This window comes from Nicotiana attenuata, chromosome 2 (assembly GCF_001879085.1).
Source record: "Nicotiana attenuata strain UT chromosome 2, NIATTr2, whole genome shotgun sequence".
Classification (NCBI taxonomy): Eukaryota; Viridiplantae; Streptophyta; class Magnoliopsida; order Solanales; family Solanaceae; genus Nicotiana; species Nicotiana attenuata.
The window spans coordinates 70,367,006-70,389,297 of record NC_031990.1 but is presented as its reverse complement, the minus strand read 5'-3'; positions in this window follow the sequence as shown (position 1 = coordinate 70,389,297).

Genomic DNA, 22,292 nt, shown 5'->3' with positions numbered 1-22,292 from the left:
GACCAAGTTAGTCACCATATTCCCAACTTTTTAATTTTTATTCAATATTTGCGTATAGTCAACTTCTATATTACAGAACTGAAGTGATTCAAGTATGGTTTTTAGGATATTAATGTTTGGTTAGCTTATGTTTTTTAATCTTATTAGTGGAACTTTCTACATGTTGCCTTAGTCTGTTGAAGTTTCTTTTATTGGTTGAGGATTTCCTGTAGCTTGATCAACCTCGTGATCTCCTTCTTCCGATGAGTATCCAGCAAAACCATCACCCCACTCCTCTTCATCCTCCTCACGTTGTTCTTTCCACAATTTAGAATTAATAGCCATCCCCTTCACCTTTGCTTGAATGATCTCATTGTTGTTCCCAGTTGACAAGGCATGTTCACCTTCAAATTCCCCATAGGAATTAACTGATTGAGAGGGGATATCAAACACAGAGGTGTTCAATGTGACTAAAGGTTGTTTAAGCATGGTAGTATTCAGCATCATTTCTTTTTGAACATCTTTGATGATTTGTTCTACTTGAGGATTGAAAAAGTGTATTAAAGGTGCATTGGAACTATGGGCTTGGGTGTTTGTTAATTCTTTTTCCAGATTACTCAAAGATTTATTTCGTCGAGCACCTACTTTTTTAACCAAATCCAGTCTGCCTGGCCCTACTTGATCATTGATTGTAATTGGAACTAGTTGTTTGGACATCCCAATATCATGTACATCTGTTGCATCATGTTTTGTACCTACCATTGCGCAATCATCTCGTGCTGCTGGTATTGTGTTTGCATCTGGAACTGTCCTAGTATTGCCCATCAAAGATTGATGCAGCTGGAAATGTATCTGCTGCCCCTCAAGTTGTTCACTTGTAGTATTATTTGTTGCAGAGCTTTCCACTGATTTAGCAGGTGAAATGAAACCTATATTACCAAAAATAGGTGCAGGTCGAGGACTGCAATTTTCATGTTGTTTAACCACTGCCTTGTGTTCTGCTGTATCATTCACAAACGGTTGCATGTTCTTATTTGAAATGGTTTTTTTGGTGGACACCATTGTCCAATCTTTCTCAGCTAACATCTGAGTTGTACCATCAACCTTAGCCCCATATTTTGGAACATTAAAGTTCCCTGCATTTATACAGTTGCTATTGAAAATTTCAGGTGCTCGACCAAAAACCTGGCATTGCTTTAAGTTTCCAGAATGTGTAGGCGAGTGCCCAAATGAAATGACTGCATTTTTAGTTTCCACTTCTTCTTGCACCTTGATAACTACAAAAACCTGACCTGCAGGAGTCCTACCATTTTGTGTCTCCACGTCACCTGCTAGTTTTTCAACAAAATCAACAAGTGCAGCAATAGATTTGGTAGCCCTAACATTTGGTCGATCAGTAGTCATATTCAACGCTACAGTAGCCTCCAACATTGAACATGCAGTAGCTGCTTCACTTCCATATTTGTCAACATATCCTACCACTATATCTGTTGCTCGATCAGCATTAGTTTTAACCACCCCAGTTGTAGCTCGAAAACTTGCTGGTTTTTGTCTTGGTGATACCACCTGTTTTGTAGGTGATTTTCTTGCTGAAACCACGTTCCAAACCCCCTCTTTAGTATTTGTATTAGTACCCTTACCTGCACCAACTGATTTACCAGTGTTCACCTCCATACCAACACCCGTTTGCCCAGTCATTTTACTGTCTAAAATCTGGTCCTCAGCAACATATTAAGCCAGAGTCTCCTGCTCAGTTTCAGTTTGAGCACTTGTACATTTATCCTCTACATTGACCGCCTTACAATCTGTAGAAACTCTTCGATCAGCAGTTGCAGTATGATCATTTGTAGACTTCCCAATTTGCACAGGTGCATCTGCTCGATCAACAACTATCTTTAGGCCTGCTGCTCCACTGAAACGTGTAGCCTCAATTTGCCCATCTCCTACAGTAACCGCAAACAAAAATTCATGATCTCTTACAAATGGCTACGATTTTGACTAAGAGCCAAATATTGAAATTGTGCTTTCTACTTTTTTTCTTTTGGTATGGTACCTGACTGTTTCCTATAAGATTATTTGGTTGCATTATCATGTAGATCTCTACTGCTAGTATCCAGGTTCAAATACTAGATTTATTTTGGTGTTGTCATAGCTTTAACGATCTTTCATGCTAGTTTCCTAAGAAGCTATCCATTCCTTTGTGCTTGTCAACTGACATAAGTAGTTTTTTAAAAGATGCAAATATTAACGATCTTTCAAAGATTTTAACTGGTTTTGGGCTTCATTACCAGAGATGAATGTTTGCAAGTGCTTGGGGTAGCTACTTTGGTTCAGGTATCACACTTTTGACATGATGGACTTGGCTCTTTTCTACTACATCTTATCGCTAGCGTCTTTGGTAGATGTCTGCCAAATACAGCAATTTCCTAAATTAGAATCTTTGAAGTTTGAAATGACTATAATGATGAAACAGTAGTATTTTGTCATTGACTGAATTTTCAAAACCTGAATGCCTGAATTGAACTGAACTTCCCAGGCTCTTGGTCAATCTCGAATGGTAAATCTCGAATTGTCTTACTGGAATTTATCAAACCAAAGTAAAATTAACCATTCCAAAGCTTTTCCAATTAATTTTTCTTATATTCTTGTAGCCTTGTTGATGTTGCTGGATAACACCTCGTGAATTTAGACTGCTTTTGGGGTAAGCGATTTAACTATTGCTCATTTTAAATTATATATGTTATTTTACCAATAGTTGTTTATCATTTTTTTTAATCTTTTATACTTACAGGTTTTGAAGATTGAAGCTACAAGTCAAGATGCAAGCTTAGAAGATGCACAAGCTCATTATTTATTTTGCTAAAAATATAATGCAAAACTTAATATGATAGTCTAGCACAGGATGATAGCTAATTTTTTTTTTGTTGAGGTGTTGAGAAAACATAGAAAGTAACATCATCATTGGATTAGACCTTGATATCTTATCTTTTTATATCTAGATTTTTCGATAACAATTTGATATTTATTGATAAAAATTACTTTTTGTTTCATTGAGCTTTTAGGACTACTCATGGTTATTTATAGACCATGAATATTTTGCTAAATTACAAAATTATTTTAAATAGGGACGTCGTCTCTAAAAATAATCTAGGACCAGTAAAAGGTTGGTCGTGAAAATGGTTTAATGACCAGATGTTTTGTTGGTCTCTAATAGATAATTTAGGACCAATTGGCGTTGGTCGCTAAAACGATTTAACGAAGGGAATATATATATTTATCATCGTCTATTAGGGACGAGAAATATAGTCTCAAAATGTTATTCACGACCAGGTTTTCTATCCGTCCCTAAAAGGCAATTTAGGACCTGATACAGTTGGTCGCTAAAAAGATTTCACGACGGGAATAAATATTTTTTCATCGCCTATTAGGGATGAGAAATGTGGTCTCTAAAAGTATTTCACGACCAGTTTTTTGCCCCGTCTCTAAAGTGATTTAGCAACCAGGTTTTTAGACCCGTTGTTAATGACTTTTTGCGGCGGAGGCTATTACGACGGGTTACGACCAGTTTTTCCCCGTCGTAATATACCCTTTTGGGACATGATTTTGGATTTTAAGGACCAGATTTCCCTTACTTAAAGGCCGTTTTTCTTGTAGTGAATTACTCAAAAAGGTAAAAATCAGCCGTTCACGTGTTCTCTCTAACAAAACTTGACCTAAAATGTCAAAAAGATCTATTTATACTGAGCTGAATTTTTTGGACAAAAATGCCCCTACGGAGAATTCACGGACACATAAATCTGACCAAGTCCGCGCTTGACCTTCTACGACCGCCGAATAATGAGCGCGGTCCGTGTTTTTTCATAACTGGGCCTGGGTAGAGCTTGAATTTGCGGACTGCGTATTTCCAACCGCGTCCGCAGAAACAGACGCGACCGCATAATTTGGACGCGGACCTCGTTCTTCACTTAAGCCAACAATAGAGTCTCTAGACCTTGGTTTTAATCTCTCAGCGAAAATCCATCCACGGCCGCACCATAGATTTCACCGCCGCATTTTCGCATCGCGGTCAGCGTTAGTTCTTAAGCTCAAAAATAGCCTCTCTGAACCTCACTTTCGCGGATGGCGTAATAGTGATTGCCTCAGTGGTAGTCCATACGCGGCAGCTCTTTTCTGCCGCTGTCAGCGCTCCAGTCCCAGCCTTGGATTTGTGCAAGTTTGACTCCTTCATGAGTTGATTATGGCTTCTTTGCCTCATTTCGACCAAACCCTGTAAGCAAGCACATTAAGTTAGTTTTCGGGAATACCTTTAAGCATTTTCGACCCAAAACATAAGCAGAAGAGAGCAAATAATAGGCTAAAATCCTTAGTTATCAAGCATCGTGAAGGATTCTATAGAATGCTCGGGCAAGAGTGAGTACCATGTCAGGTCCCACCTATGCGAGGGTCTCTCCGAATATCTTCAATAAGACTGACTCAATCTCGTGCGGATCCATTTATTCCCCTTCACCGCCGTGGTATATGTGGTGATATGCTCCCAAGGATCTGAAGTCCCATCATACTTCGAAACATCTGCCATTTTGTACCGTTTCGAGATCAACTCTGGTGTCGCGCTTGGTTTGAACGGTAGTTGGTGTACTTCTTCGAGTTTGGTCCTTTAAATAGTGGTGGTGCGCCGAAAATTTGATCCATTTGTGCGTTTATTTCCCTCTTAAACTGTGTGAGTTTGATTTTAAAGAGATCACTCTCGTTATTGTGACCTGATTCGCTACCGTTCCCCCCGACCCCATCTAAGCCTTTGAGTACGTAATTTTTGCCTCACCAAAAAATACTCCCACAAAATCAATAAATAAATTTTTCTTAACTAGTTTTAGTTTTATAGATTTTTAGGAATTTTTGGTAATTATTTGCAATTATTCGCATTTAGTTGCATTTTTTCTTTCATCTTTAGCATTTTTTAAATCATGGAAAATAACAAAAAAATATTTAAATCTTCATCATATAGCATTATTAGGTTTTTAATTGAATCTAGTACCTAATTACATAATTTGATTATATTATTAAAAAAATTATAAAGAAAAAAAATTGTTTGTTTTAACATATTTAGTTCTAGTGATTAAAATCAGTAATTTTTCTTTTGAAAAAAATTAGATTGACTAATTATGTAAATAATACAAATAGATAATTAGTTTAATTTAAAACCTAAGATAATTTAGTACTAATTTAGGATTTATTTTAAATTAGTTAGATTTAAAATTAATTAAAGCAAATGGGTGTAAATACCCATTGGCCGGACTGGGCCAATTATTAAAACTAGCCCAAACCTCAAACACCAGCCCAAAACACCCAAGCCCAATTCCGCCAATCTTGTCCAGCCCTCAGTAAAACGAAACGACACCGTTTTCGCGCCGATTAATCCTAGCCATTGATCTTCAATAGATCTAACAGTTCGGAACTCACCCACCATTTAATATTTAAATGCCCTAACACCTCCTACCCCCCCCCTCCCCCCTCCATTTCCAACTCCCCCACTCTCTCACATCTCTCTCTCTCTCAGCCGCCCCAAACCCTAGCCGCCTCTTCACCCTCCCTCTTCGCCCCACCGGAAATCGCACCACCATCTACCACCACTCAAACCACCGATGACCGTCGGCCGGACTTAACCAAATATCCTCAAACCTACATCAATCAACTCCTCTTCTTCTCCTCTACCTCACCCCACCAACAAAACCCATAAAAACTCCGCCAAAATCAGTGGATCTAAGATCCAAAAACCTCAGAAACCCTAGCCCCGCCGTGCATCATCGCCGAAAATCCCCTATGGCAGCGGCGGAACCCCAAAACCACCCAAACTTACTCCATACACTCCCCTACATCTCGTAAAGCTCACCTTACCAACCAAATCCCCACCAAAAATCTCAAATCTAATCCCAAAAAATCCAGAAACCCTAGAGCCGCCGCCGGAAATCACCTATGGCGGCGGCAAAACCCTAAACTCACCTATACTGCTACTAGACAACCACCACACCCCCAGAACCCCAATCTACCCATAGATCCTAAAAATACCCTACCGAAAACTCTAGATCTTAGATCTGAGATTTTCAAAGCCCTAAAATCTATCTAGCCCGTATAATAATCCTCGTGCCAATATCTCCCATCAGGGATCTCAAATCCCAGATGGGTGTATTGGCATGAGGTTTTTAGCAGCTAGATCCCCCATTTTCAAACCTTCACCTAGTTTGTATAATAATCCTTGCGCCATGATCTCTCACTCGGGATCTCAGATTCCAGGAGAGTGTGTTGGCAGGAGGGTTTTTAACAACTAGATCTTTTATCCCAAAAAACAGTTCTTTAGATTTAATTTCCTTTCCTGTTTTTTCTGTTTTTCCTTTATTTTTTATAATTATGTGTTTTATTGTTATTATTGTTTGTGTTTATTTTCAGTATTACTGTTTTTATTTTGTTTACTGTTATTTTATTTAAATTAATTGTTGTTCTTTTGTTTATTGTTATTTATTGGTTTGTTTGTTAATAACTTAGCCTCACTGAAGTGGCACGTTCCACTAGGCCCATAGATTTGTTAAAAAGCTTAAGAGCCCAATGTCCTTAGGCCAAGAGTCACCTGACTCAGGCTCAGAACCAGTCTAGATGTGAGGCAATTCCAAGACCCTTAAGGGTCAATTTTGGAAATCTCAATTCTGAAATCTTTCAGAAATTACCAGAAACTTCTAGAATAGGGACAACTGTCCTAATGCTGAGTAGGAAAGGATAGGGATAAGATCCCAAACATCCAGAAATTGGACAGTTGTTCATTTTCTAAGATAAGAGGGTACTAGAAATCTGACAGCTGTCCATTTCTGTTAAGGAAAAGATGCCTTTAACCTAATTTTAGGGATGCTGGCAGATTTCTTTTTGGTACCTAACCCTTATCCCTTTCACTCCCTTACTCTATATAAACACATTTGTTCTTCATTATAAACACACACAGAATTTTATACACATACACACATTTTTATATACACCTGAATAGATCTGAATACACCTACATAGACCTAGACACACTAAAAAGCAAAACACACAGAAAATATCTCAAAAATGCACTGACTCTGCACTGCTTTTTTGGAGTCTTTTTTCTTCATTTTTTAGCAAAGAACCTATTAGTTTCATACTTTTGCTGGGATTTCTGAGTTTGAATTCAAGCTGTTTTGGGTTTCCTGTTTGATATTCTTGTCGCTGCTGTTTACTCAAGTTTTAGAAACCTATTTTCTTTATCTATTTGTTTGCTTGCTATTATCAAGGTATTTTTGTTAACAATGTAAAGTTTAATTTTGCTATATCATGGCTATGACTCTGCATGATTATCAAAAATCTGTGTTTTGTTTGAATATTGCATGAATCATGTTGGTTGTTTAGTTGGGAATTAAGTGTAAATTCATGTAGAGTTAGTTATTCACATTGTTTAGGCCATTTAAGTTATATTAGTTTGTGTTAACATTTTCTGGAAATTGCAAAGATCTGTTTAATGCTTCATGAAAAATGTATACGATCGTGTGTTATAGTAGAAACATGTAACGATCCGACTGGTCGTTTTGCTTTCCAAAATCCCGTTCTCCTAAATAAGACTTCCCGTACTTGATTTTACTGATTTATGACTGGCGGGGATGGTTGGTTTTATTTGGAAGAGTTTGGGTTGAAATCGGAACATTTGGTTCCATAAGGTTGGCTTAAAAGGCCAAGTTTGACTTCGGTTAACATTTTGAGTAAACAACCTCGAAATCAGGATTTTGAAGGTTCTAACAGGTTCGTATGATGATTTCGCACTGCGGATCGGGTTTTGGATGTCCGGGAGCGTTTTGGCGCCTAAAAGTGAAAGTTGATTCATTAAGGATTTTGAAGTTCTTTAAGTTTGGTTTGGAGCGGGTTTTTGTGTTCTCGAGGTCCGAACGGAATTCCAAGACCGAGAATAGTTCTATATTGTCATTTAAGACTTACACGCAAAATATGGTGTCAATCCGAGTAGCATAAGTACGTTTCGGCACATTGGAGTTAGATTGAAGAACTTGAAGTTCATAAGTTTGATTCAATTGGTTTTAGGGGGTGATTCTTAGATTTAGCGTTGTTTAGGGCGTTACGAGGGTTTGAGTGAATCCGTTTTATGATTCAAAGTTGTCGGTATGTTCGGGCGGGGCCTCGGGGGCCACGAGCGTCAATCGGACGAAGCTCGAGTTAAGCTGCAAATTTGAGAAGGAGCTGAAGCTCCAATTCTTTTATAACCGCACCTGCAGTTGTCCAGCTGCAGGTGCGAGACTGCAGGTGCGGCTTACCAAACGCAGAAGTGGCCCAAGGGGAGGAGCCAAGGTTCCGCAGGTGCGGCTCCTCTTCCGCAGATGCGGCCCCAGCCAGCCAGCCCAATTCCGCAGAAGCAGACTACCCCTCGCAGAAGTGAGACCGCAGATGTGGTCCCCTAACCGCAGGTGCAGAAATCGCAGAAGGCAGTGCCTTCATTTAATTCGGGAATGTGTCATTTTTGACACATTTCATTCATTCCTTGGGCGATTTGGGAGCTTCCAAAGAAGGGATTTCAGCCTAGCATTTTGAAGTAAGCTATTTCTACTTAATTTGAGTTTAATGCATAGTTTAGGGGAAGAATATACCATGTAAATTAGTGAAAATTGTGGGCTTAGAGTAAAACCTAGGGTTTTGATAAAAATAGGATTTAACCACAAAATTCATTAGGAAATGAAGTAAAAATCATATATTCTTAATCCTTAGGTTATGGGTGACAACTTCCTTCAAAAATTTCCGGAATGCGTGCATGTGGGCCCGGGGATGAATTTTAGGAAGCTTGCATATAGGGTTGGGAAAGTATTTTAATAGTTAGAATATGAACTCTTGAGCATGTATTGACTAGTTCTTACCCCATTTGATTAGTTTTGGATCATTCCGCTATGATTTGAGGGTTTGAGCGCATTCTTGAATTTCGAAGTAAGCTTTGGAGCAAGTGAGTCTCCTTTCTAACCTCGTAAGAGGGAATTAACCATATAGGTGAATTAAATAAATGTATGTGACTATCTGTGGGGGCTACGTACTTACATGATGACGAGAGTCCGTACGTAGCTACTATTATTCTAATTGTCTAGGTAGTTTAAGACCCGGATCATGCTATACTTGCAATGTTTGTGTCCTTGCTTGCTGCAAAGATCATTTAGGACATGCTAGAAACTTCTAAATAAATATAGACGGTTATACTCACTGTAGACATGTGATTTTTTACCCTCTCCAAGATTTTTTATATTTTAACGCGTAAATATTTAATTTAGGCCTGATATAGCTACTTCAACTATTTTTGACTTCATTACTTTATTTTCGTGATAAAAATGAAAATAACAAATATATATATATATATATATATATATATATATATATATATATATATATATATACATATATTAGTTTATGTATTTTTCATAAATTTAAAAAAATAGTACCTTATTTTTATCTTTATATAATTTCGAAAACACAAAAAGAGTTTTATGCTAGCTTTTGTATTGTGTAGTGTTTTTATCTTATTTTAAAAGGAGTCAATTAAGGTGTTGGATCATAATTTTAAGAGTTTCAGCGCCCAATTCTTGGCCAATTCGGATTAGTCCATTAAGCATAGGGACCCTTCTAGACTCTTATTTAGAACAAAATAAATAAAAAAGACCCTAAGCACTTAACACAAAAAGACATAGGGACTAATTGGCAAAATACACAAAAATACACCTAAACCTAGACTCTACCTATAAAGTAAGGCCTAAAGAGCTGGAAAAAAAAAGAAAAAAAAAATCACCTAAGGTCTAATGTAGAGAAACCAATTCCCATGGTTTCTTCTTAACCAGACCAACGACCTCCCTTCGATTCACAACCATCAAGACGTCTCCCTTCACATTGCAGCTGCCAGCGTCCACGCCGGAAAAGCTAACACCGGCGACCCCTTCTTCAAATGACCATACCAGCAGCAGCTCGCCGGAATCCAAACATCACCCTTCAACTATACCTACGTACCTAGCCCTATCTCCCAGCAACCACGACGCACACACATATTGAGGGGGGAGTAAGAATAGAGCGGAGACGAGAAAGGGATGAAGAACAGAGCATAAGCTCCAAAAAAAACAGTGAGAACAGAGGAAGTCAACGGACATGATTTTGTTTCATTCTGATTTCGAATTCGAATCCTTTCGATTTTCATGTCGAATTCTGGTTTTCTTCTGATTTTCGATTCGGATTCCTATCTGAGGTGTTTAGTCGATGTCGAGTTTTGTTGGTTCAAGTCCTTGTGGCAATTTATTGCTGTTTTTGTTCAAACTTTCAATCGTCGGATTCGCTGTAACTGAATTCTCGTTAATAGAAAGGAAAGCTTGCTGAGGTTCATTTCTCTTCACTAATCCTACTTGATTTGTATCTATGTTCCTTTATTTCTAAATATCTGTTTTTGTTTTGATTGCTTCTTCGTTGTTTTGCTCCCTAAGAAATTCATGCTTTATAGTCAACTACTTGAAAATATTACTGTATTAGCTAAGGTGAAGAAGCCAACATCATATTCTTCGTTGTTTATCATTTAACTATTTGGCTTGCTTCTAAATGGTTGGTTGTTTGCTCTGTTCAATTAATTCCATGTATGTGATGATTAGTTAATGAAGACATAGCACCAATTTGTTAATTAGAAGAAGGGTAAAGGAATGGATATTAATTGGTCGTGGGGTTTGACTCGGAATTTGAATTGCCGAAACAATGGGATGGTATCACATTTAGCAATCTTTCCATGTTCTATTTTGTTTTAGTGTTTGTGTTAAAAAGGCTTGAGTAGCTTTATGTTTCTGTTGGTCTTTAGTTTATATTAGTGTAAATTGGAGATGAATCAAAGAAGGCAAAAATTGAAATTTTTGTGATTAGATCGGTTCGTGTGGGTTAAACACGCTCGGACTCAAATGTTTGGTATTCCTTGTTTTATTTCTAGGCCCTTAAATTAGCTTGAGGCACGCTATATTAGCCAAACATATAATTTATGGCCTTCACTTAATTAATTCTAACTCTTTAGAAATCGAGGTGTGTCATTAGTTGAATTTTCATGGCCTCTCGCAAAGTTAAAAACGCGTTAGCTGCTTTAGGCGCGTTTTTTAATAATTCTACCTTCCTAAAATCGGGTGTGCATTTTATGTGACCCAAATCCAAATCCCAAAACGTTGAATAAAAATGTGTTGAGGATCCGGGCGCATTTCATGTGACGTGATCCAAAAACACGTTTTTAAACGACGTTCACCTTCTTAAAAAATTTAATTAAAAGCGGTTAAATAATTCTGAAATTGCACAATAGGACAACATGTATTAAAATCAGATTTTTGCCAAATATAGCAGTTGAGCGACCGTGCTAGAACCACGAAACTCGGGAGTGCCTAACACCTTCTCCCGGGTTAACGAAATTCCTTACCCGGATTTCTGGTTCGCAACTGTTAAACAGAGTCAAACCCTTTCCTCGATTCGGGATTCGAACCGGTGACTTGGGACACCATAAATCACCCAAGTGGCAACTCTGAATCTCTTAATAAAAATGAATCCCGTTTCGATTGTCCTTTAATTGGAAAAACTCCCTTTATGCACCTTCCCCGGGGGTGTAGAGAAAAAAGGAGGTGTGACAGCTCTGGCGACTCTGCTGGGGACCAAGAACCCAGAATTTCGGTTCAGGGTTCAAGAATTCGAGCTCAATTAAATTGTTATATTTGGCTATATTTGATTTTGCTACATGTTCCATGCCTTTTGTACTAAATGTTTTACCGCTTTAATATTTGTTGAATTGTATATAAACTGTTGCGAATCCCTTCCTCTCTCTGAGTCTTCTACATCATGGAGAAGGGTGCACTACGTGTATTTTCTCTTCTGTTTAGAGTCTTTTCCCATTTAGAACGAGGTTCGGATAAGTTGCAAAGCCGGCGGAGCTTCTGTATCCCCGGTACGCTGCCTCCCCCTCGGCTCGAGTTGTCCGCTCGGGCAAGCCAGGTCTAGACCAATAAACCTAGGGTTTAAAACCTAGAAGAACAAAACCTCATGTCGGATCCCTAGTAGGACGCTTGTTTGCATCATGTGCATTTGACTTAGGGGACTCAACGCAGGGGTTGGGTCCGTCTAGGACAGGTGACCTGAAATAATGGACCATCCTGATGCATCTTACGTGCTACTTGCGCATTTATTTGCTCGACTTTGCATGTTGACCGGCTTGTCTAAATGAGTGAATTATGAAAATAAGCAGTGTTAGGACTAAGTGAGGGTGACCATTTGTTGTGAAAAACCAAGTGCCCAAATAGTGCAGAAATGCTGCCGGATTTTTGAAAAAATGAAAAAAAAATATTTGAAAAAAATAGAAAGGAAATTGTTGTTCAAAATAGTTTTGATTTTGGCAAATCGCCCGAACTACGCTGGTTTGATTCTCACCGGATGTGAGATACGTAGGCAACCCTCATCGGGTCCAACCACCCTTTTTCAAAAATGGCCAAAAATACCAAGACTTTAACTTTTTGTCAAAATAAGTCGGGTGCCGCCATTCTTGTTTAAAATAAGCCGAATGTCCCCAAAAGGGCGCCGAAAGGCTATTTTTGCTAGAACAGCCACCCTGAGTCATTTTTAAATGGTTTGCGGGCACAACCTTAAAATCTTCCTCTCGGAAGTGCTGAGAGGTCGTATTTTCAAAACCAAGTCTTTGCTTTCTTAAATAAAATTTTTGAAAAACTAGCCACTTTTCTTTTAAGTCACAATAAGTCAGCTTTCTTTAAATAGTCACACTTTTCCTTAGAACTCCTTGTCCAGGATGACCCAGTCGACATTGAAACCTTCTCAGTCTTGCGCAGGCCCGTGGCGATGCCGAATGATGCCCCGCGGGCCCCAAGGTTTGAAGCTTTGATGTATTCCTAGTTAATCGAGTCTGTATTTTTGCTTTTGAGTCTGTTTTTGTAACTTCCCTTTTTGAGAAAAAGAAAAACAAATAGTCTGGTAGCTTTTGTAATCGCAGTTGTTATTAATAAAAAATTGTGAAAAATTCCCTAAAAATTATTTCCTTATTTTTGCATTTATTTGCAAGAACTACGCTCGGTCTGATTCACGCGGGGTCGTGATACTTAGGCAATCTCCATAGGATTCGACCGTAACCAAATGAAAAAGGAAAAAAAAAGAGAAAAGAATGAAAGGAAAGAGGTGAAAAACACGAAAGGAAAGAAAAACAAAAGAGGGAAAGAAAAAAAAAGGAAATAGGAAACCAAATAAAGGCAAACAAGAGAAAATAAAAAGGCAGCAAAGAAAAGAAAAGAGCGGAAAAATAATTTTGAGGAAAGGAGCGAATAGGAACAAGGAAAAACAAAGGTAAGAGTGAAAAGAAAGAAAAGGAAAAGAAGAAAGAGAAAAGAGAAGAGAAAGTTTGCAATTGGCAAATAAAGAAAACGGAAGCCGGGATGACGCATGTAACCAAGCAAAAGCATAATAGGAACTGTTAACTGCCTAGGTGCATTCACTCCCCAAATGTGCGGTACCAATATGTTAAATGCCCTAACGCTAACGTGATGGTTTCATTTTGTCATGTAATTCCAGCAAGGTGGTTGGTTTGTGGTTTTAAAGTGGTAACTCTGCTTCACAACACAAGGACAAGAGGCAATGGCAAACAACAAGAGAACTGAGTTGGTTGATACCGGTGCTCGACAACAGTTGGTGGAACGGGATAATGGGTTGGTTGAAGAGGTGCGGATGCTGAGACAACACATGACAAACATGTATCGAGCTTGGATGACTTGAAAGGCGCCACCCCCGCCACCACCAATTTTCCCGGACGCTACCCTTTCCCAAACTCCCAACACAATACCAGATGATCCTCCATATTCTCCAGATACACCCGCTTATCACACTCGTCCCAACCACCCTAGTAGCTCCATCACGCATCCTCCAGTTACTTCTCCCCAATATTGCCCTCCTATCATATCCATTACCCCAAATAATAAACACCCATTCAAACCTCGTAATGCCCAATTTCACCCTCCAGAGATTGCCCACCGAGTCCTTGGTTCATACAAGAAGAGCTCCCGGGATGAGCTCCATGCTAGAAATGAAAAGGTTACAGGAAAGGAAGGACGAGATGGGACACCCAGGAAGCTGAAAAGCATAGAACTGTCCTTAAGGGACAAGCGAAGAGTAGGAGGCCAAGGTACCATGACTTGCAAAGAACTGATTGTGCCACATGATGCCCGCCTGCCCGCACGATTCAAAGTACCAAAATTTAACTTGTATGATGGGCGTGGAGATCCGGTAGCTCACCTGAGGGTCTATTGCAACGAAATGAGGATTGTTGGAGAGAACGATGACGTGATGATGGCATATTTCAGTGAAAGCCTAACTGGGGCAGCTTTGGACTGGCATGGTCGTCAAAATGTCGATGAGTGGCTTACAGTGGGTGAGATGGCTCAAGACTTTGTCCGATACTTTCAATGCAAATCGAGGGTTACCTCAGACCTCTCCTCGCTATCTAAGATGGAAAAGAGGCCGGAGGAAAGCTTTAATGAGTTTGGGCTCAGATGGAGGGAGCAAGCTGCTCGAGTCAGTCCCTCGATCAGCGAAGAAGAAATGGTTAAGCTTTTTCTACAGGCCCAGGGACCCACCTACTACAGTTATTTGATCCCGGCCCTGGGAAAGCCTTTCAATGATGTGTTAAAAATAGGGGAGCTAGTGGAAGAAGAATCAAGTTAGGCAAAATCGTGAGTTGTTTAGAAGCCATTCAGAACATACCAGTAAGCTTGGTTGGAAGAAAGAGAAACGGAAAAGACGATCCGATAGGTTTTCCTGATCAACACTTCCAGCCTCGACATCGTCCCCGTGGTTATCCTTGTGCATTAGATGACCTTCCCCGATGCTACTTCTCTCCACAGAAATCCCAAAGTCGCACATCACAGTACCCAGCTCAAAATAATGCCCATCTACCCCCGCGAGCTTCCCAACCACATCCCAGATTAGGTTTTCGGCCCAATCCATCATTTAAGAATGAGAGGTTACGAAAGAAGAAAGCCTTCACTCTGTTAGGAGAATCATACGCCAGTCTGTTTCAGCGGTTAAGGACACTGGACATGTTGAAGCCGATATAGATAAAAGTGTCGAACCCTCCTCCAAAGAAGTTCAATCCTTCTCAACAGTGCGCATACTGCTCAGGTGCCCTGGGGCACGACATAGAGAAATGTTGGAATCTGAAGAATGCAATTCAAAAGTTTATTGATGCAGGCGACTTCGTCGTGCAAAATCCAGATGCAACAAACACTGGCCAAGATCCATCTCTTGTGCACAATGAGACGCATATGGTGGGTATGATTGATCGTGAGAATGAGCCGGCAGAAGAAACCCAGAAGCAGTTTGCTCAGAACAACGTGATGAAGACTTGTGAAAATTACAGCAATCTTGGTGTGAAATTCAGTGGCTAAGACGTCATGCTTGGTAATTGGAAAGACGCTCCATCTTTTGGAGTTTTGGTGGTTTATTTTGTTGTCATTTCTGTTGTCCGGGTTATTTCAGGGTTGTAATCCGGATATTGTCTTGTGACTCAAACCCTTCTATCCTTTCACTTTGTCTTGTCATAGTAGCTTGTGTAGTGCTGTTTAGGTTTGTTCAAGGGTTGTAACTCTAGTCTAGTTTGCTTGTTTCGTTGTTTAAACCCTTTCACCGTCAGTCTAATGCAATTCTCTGTTTCCCGCCATTTTTAGTCATTTTATCTAGTTCCATTCTCATTTTGCAATTCTTTTCATGCTGGTTCTGGTGACATGACATGCATGCATAATTCTCAGCCTAGTTTTAGAAGTCAGAAGCAATAAGATAATGTTGAAGATGTAAGGACATTCGAGGGAAATACGTAAGGGCATTTTGAGATCACTTCGAGTCCAAGTTGTGTGAAACTGGGGTAGACAGAACATAAAGAAATACTATTGAAACGCATCCTGCCGCATCAGGTTGAAGCTAAAGGCAGGTTTGTCCCAAATTGGCAGGGACGTTTGCGGTAACGAGTGTTGTCCAGTGGTGCTTTGTATTTAACAGATGTAGAATGCAAATGTGTGGATATGGTTATCAATCCTGATGTAGTCAGAAGATATTATGTATGATTTCTTTGGTTTGTTTAATTGTGTTGTTTGTATTTGGCATGCTTTGAAGATTGGAATGACGAAGGCATTTTGTTCTGCTATCTAAACACTTTATCCTTCGTTACCCCTTTGAGCCTTATTGGTTTTCTTTCATACCCCTCTTTCGGAATCAGAAGCAAAGATCAGAAACGCAAGCGTGAAAGTTAAGTAAGGGAAAAAGAGAAAAGAAAAAGAATGAAAAAAGAGAGAAGAAAAAGGAAGAAGAAGGAGAAAAAAAAAGGAAAAGGAAAAAACAGAGAAGAAAAAAAAAAGAAAAGAAGAGAAAATGGAAGAAAAGAAAGGAAAAACCACAACAACAAAGTAATTTCTATGACCTGAACTACGTTTGACTTGATCCCGAAAGGGTACGTAGGCAGCCTCTCTTTGAGGTTCAGTCACACCGAAATAAAAGTCCAAAGTCCCCAAGGAAGAAACTGGGGCAGAAGTTGTGGTTGTTGTGAGAAATCTGATTCCGAAAGTTGTAATTTGGAGCCCATGTTGAATTTTTTTGAGCCTTTGATACCCTTTCTTCCTAACCCTGTCCAAAGCCTGCATTACGGTCCAAAGAAAGACCTTCTGATCAATCTTAGAGAGATACCAAGTCAAGCGAGCAGAGGTGAATCATATCAGGGGCAACACTCCGGTCCAAATGAAGGAAATTGAAAAATGAGAGAGACCTATCAATGAAAACCCTCACGGGTACCGCAAGGCGACGAAAGCTGAGAGAAATCAAAAATGAGAGAGTCTTATTGGTGAAAACATTCACAGGCACCATAAGACGATGGTGAGTTGACAAAAAAAAGACCAAAAATGAGAGAGGCTTGATGGTGAAAACCCACGGGCACTACAAGTCGAAAAAGGATTGTGATTCAGATCGGGCAAGCGGAGCATTGAAGCCCAGTTTCATGGCGAAAAGGTACAACAAGAGCTGAACTTCAGATTTGCTTAACAGAATAGGCTGCAGATGCATCTCAAGGTCATCAGAGTCGGTGTCCATATCCGATAGATTTCTACGTTGTAGTTTTCTTGTTAGGAATCATCTCTTTCCATTGTCCTCTATTCTGTTCCTTTCGTCTTGTTTACTTCCTCACCCTGAGTCAATTCGGTCATAACAAGTGAGAAATGACTTCAAAACAGGATCTGGCCAGCATATCAAATCGTCATAAGTCAGGAAAAGCAGCAGGCACACTGAGTTGGCAACAATCTACATGCCTTGGGATCCTTGTGAAATGCAAGGGCTTGGTATTTGTCAATTCATGAACAACGCAACAAATGAAGGGTTTGGGGGTGAATAGATCAAAGGTATTTTCATTGAAACATGAAAGGTTTGGTACATATCAGATGAAGGGTGCTTGGTGAACGGATCAGAGGTATTTTCTGCGTTAAGGAAAGTAGCTAGCAAGGTCTCCAAGTGAGAATCGGTTATCAAGGCAAGTGAGGGAATAATACAACTTCAAGGCCGAGGCCAGTGATTAAGTCAATAAAGAACATCATGTACGCGAAGTAGGAGCAATAGACGTGCTTTGGGATTCATATGAGACATAAGGGTTGGGGGATGCCAGTTCATGCAACAAGTAGAGGATATCGAGAACAAGCAAGGTCTTCGAGTGGAAATCAGTCATCTTGGCGAATGCAGAAGCAGCTGGCCTCAAAGTTCAAGGCCACAAACTAACCACCACATTTTAAAATCACAAGTTTTCTTTGTTTGAAACAGGAACAGAGCAGTGCAAGAAAGTTGGCTCAACAATTAGAAAAAAAAAAAAAGAAAAGAAAAGGAAGAAGAGGAGAGCCGACAAAAGGGAAGTTTCTCAAATCTTCGGCCTTGCCTGTCTTGTTAGCGCGCATAAAATGCTGCCATTGCTTTTCACATTGTTTTCCTCCTAGGATCTGAATCCTAGTCTGATGGATTTTCCTCCAAGTCAAAATCTTAGTCTGATGAATTTTTCTCCTAAGATAGAAAACCTAGTCTGATGAACTTTCTCCTAGGATCAAAATCTTAGTCTGATGATCTTTCTCCTAAGATAATGAAAATGGACCTAGTCTGATGAATCTTCTCCTAGGATCACAATCTTAGTCTGATGAATTGTTCTCCTAAGATAGAAAACCTAGTATGATGAACTTTCTCCTAGGATCAAAATCTTAGTCTGATGATCTTTCTCCTAAGATAATGAAAATGGACCTAGTGTGAGGAATCTTTCTCCTAGGATCACAATCTTAGTCTGATGAATTGTTCTCCTAAGATAGAAAACCTAGTCTGATGACTTTTCTCCTAGGATTGAAATCTTAGTCTGATGAATTTTTCTCCTAAGATAGAAAACCTAGTCTGATGAATTTTCTCCTAGGATAGAAATCTTAGTCTGATGAATCTTTCTCCTAAGATAACAAAGATGGACCTAGTCTGATGAATTTTCTCCCAGGATCAAAATCTTAGTCTGATAAATCTTTCTCCTAAGATAGAAGACCTAGTCTGATGAATTTGCTAGTCAAAAGTCCTTGGTTTTACTCACAGGAGACGTACATTCCAATCAAGTCTTTAGTTTTACTCTTATCATTGCATCAATAGCTTAGGTGATCTATATTTTGCTAACAACTCCCAAATCTTCCTAGTGCAAACTGGAGCAGAAAATTTTCTTTGTTGTTTATTTTGTTGCAGTCAGGAGCCCACCTGGAGAACAAGGGAATACTTTTCAAGTTCAGCAATCCGGAGCCCGCCTGGAGAACAGAGGCATACATTTTAAGTTTCAGCAGTCAGGAGCCCGCCTGGAGAACAGAGGCATACATTTCAAGTTTCAGCAGTCAGGAGCCCGCCTGGAGAACAGAGGTATTACAATTCAAGTTTTAGTTTTCGAATTCTTATTAATATCTGGTAATATGATGCCCAGTCACCAAACTGGGGCAATAGATTTTCTTTGTTTTGTCTATTTTGTTGAAGTCAGGAGCCCGCCTGGAGAACAGAGGCACACATTTCAAGTTTCAGCAGTCAGGAGCCCGCCTGGAGAACAGAGGCATACATTTCAAGTTTCAGCAGTCAGGAGCCCGCCTAAGAAATTCATGCTTTATAGTCAACTACTTGAAAATATTACTGTATTAGCTAAGGTGAAGAAGCCAACATCATATTCTTCGTTGTTTATCATTTAACTATTTGGCTTGCTTCTAAATGGTTGGTTGTTTGCTCTGTTTAATTAATTCCATGTATGTGATGATTAGTTAATGAAGACATAGCACCAATTTGTTAATTAGAAGAAGGATAAAGGAATGGATATTAATTGGTCCTGGGTTTTGACTCGGAATTTGAATTGCCGAAACAATGGGATGGTATCACATTTAGCAATCTTTCCATGTTCTATTTTGTTTTAGTGTTTGTGTTAAAAAGGCTTGAGTAGCTTTATAATTCTGTTGGTCTTTAGTTTATATTAGTGTAAATTGGAGATGAATCAAAGAAGGCAGAAATTGAGATTTTTGTGATTAGATCGGTTCGTGTGGGTTAAACACGCTCGGACTCAAATGTTTGGTATTCCTTGTTTTATTTCTAGGCCCTTAAATTAGCTTGAAGCATGCTATATTAGCCAACCATATAATTTATGGCCTTCACTTAATTAATTTTAACTCTTTAGAAATCGAGGTGTGTCATTAGTTGAATTTTCATGGCCCTCGCAAAGTTAAACACGCGTAGTTGCTTTAGGCGCGTTATTTTAATCTACTTTCCTAAAATCGGGTGTGCATTTCATGTGACCCAAATCCAAATCCCAAAACGTTGAATAAAAATGTGTTGAGGATCCGGGCGCATTTCATGTGACGTGATCCAAAAATACGTTTTTAAACGACGTTCACCTTCTTAAAAAATTTAATTAAAAGCGGTTGAATAATTCTGAAATTGCACAATAGGACAACATGTATTAAAATCAGATTTTTGCCAAATATAGCAGTTGAGCGACCGTGCTAGAACCACGGAACTCGGGAATGCCTAACACCTTCTCCCGGGTTAACAGAATTCCTTACCCGGATTCCAGGTTCGCGACTGTTAAAAAGAGTCAAACTCTTTCCTTGATTCGGGATTCGAACCGGTGACATGGGACACCATAAATCTCCCAAGTGGCGACTCTGAATCTCTTAATAAAAATGAATCCCTTTTTGATTGTCCTTTAATTGGAAAAACTCCCTTTATACACCCTCCCCGAGGGTGTAGAGAAAAAAGGAGGTGTGACACTCACTTCCTTGAGAACTTGTATAAATTATATGATTATAATTGAGCAATGTGTGCTTACTTGATAATAAATTGCTATTTGTGGATCGGGCCAATCGCCTCGGTAGAAAATAGATGCATCTATGGTTCGCGCCATTCGATCCTCTGGAAGTGCACAGTTTATTATTATAGCGGACCCGGCCGTACGACCTAGGCACAATGTGCGCATGTTATTTATGTCGAATTTTTCCGTACTTAACACTTCTTAAATGCTTTGAAATGTAACTTATTATACGACATGACTGAAATTGATATATTGTAGTAAGTAATAAATTACTTCTCCTTGTTCTGGGACTATCATTTTATTTATGATATCCATGCTTAGCGTAGCACTTAAATATTATTATAGTTGACCTTAGTAGGTGTCAAGTCGACCCCTCGTCACTACTTCTTCGAGGTTAGACTGGATACTTACTGGGTACATGTTGTTGATGTACTCATACTACGCTTCTGTACTTAACTGTACAGGATCTGAGGCAGGTGCATCTAATTATCTGCCCGGCGCGCGCTCCTGATACCTGATCGAGATCTTACGCTGAGCTGCCCCTTCTGAGCCGTTCAGTAGCATACCAGAGTTTCTCTTCTTTTGTTGTGGTTATGTACTGTCTATTTTGTTTCAGGTAGTAGGATAGTGGTATTTTTGTACATTCTACTAGTTGCCCTTACTTGTGACACTAGTTCCTCGCACACACTTTGTAGAATATTATTTTTTGTTGTAGTTCTATTATTATGAACTTGTTAATTATCGATTGTTTAAAATTTAAGATTTAGTAAATGATGGGATTGGTTGGTAAAATAAATGAGAACTCACTAGTGATTTGATTTGGCTTGCCTAACAACGGTGTAGGGTGCCATCACAGCCTTTGATGGAATTTTGGTCGTGACAACATGGTATTAGAGCACTAGGTTCATGTAGGTCTCACTAGTTATAGGCAGATCTAATAGAGTCTTGCGGATCGGTACGGAGACGTCTGTACTTATCTTTGAGAGGCTATAGGGTGTTAGGTAACTACTCTTTATTCATCTTCTATCGTGCAGTTGATGGTATACTAATTTTCCTTCTTCTACTCTCTCACAGATGGTAAGGACACGCACGGCAAACGTTCCAGACCCGGGAGGGGCTGATCCCCCCATTGCTAGAGGCCGAGACAGAGGCCGGGGGAGGGCACCGGCCCGAGGTAGTGGACGAGGGCATCCTAGAGCAGCCCCAGTTGTACCACCGGCGGATCCTGTGGGGGATCCTATTATTGAAGAGCAGGGCAAGGTGCCTGCAGCAGGTCCTACCCCGGTAGACTTTATGACAGCACCGGGTTTCCAGGAGGTCATGCGTATGCTGCGGTTTATGGATTCCATGACTCAGGTTGGTTCATTTCAAGCAGACCCATCCATATCTCAAGCGGGAGGGGGAGCACAAACCCCTACTGCTCAGGCTCCTGGTCATGCATCTGTAGTGTATCAGACTTCAGGTGCACAACCCGCGGATGGGACCCAGCTAGTTGCCGCAGTATTACCCGAGCCCAGACCAGCTGCGGACGATGATCCGCAAAAGTTATTGGACAGATGGACTAGTCTACACCCTCCTATCTTCGGAGGCGAGTGTCGTAAGGATGCCCAGGATTTCATTGATAGGTGCAGGGATAGATTGCACAACATGAGGATATTGGAGTCTCATGGGGTTGACTTCACTACTTTCCAGCTGGAGGGTAGAGCCCGTAGATGGTGGTTGCCTTATGTTCTTGGCAGGCCAGCGGGTTCTCCTCTCATTACTTGGAGTCAGTTCACACAGCTTTTCCTGGATAGGTATATTCCACCCTCTGAGAGGGAAGAGTTGCAGTATCAGTTTGAGCAGCTCGAGCAGGGTCATATGCCATTAACCGACAATGAGGCGAGGTTTTCTATGT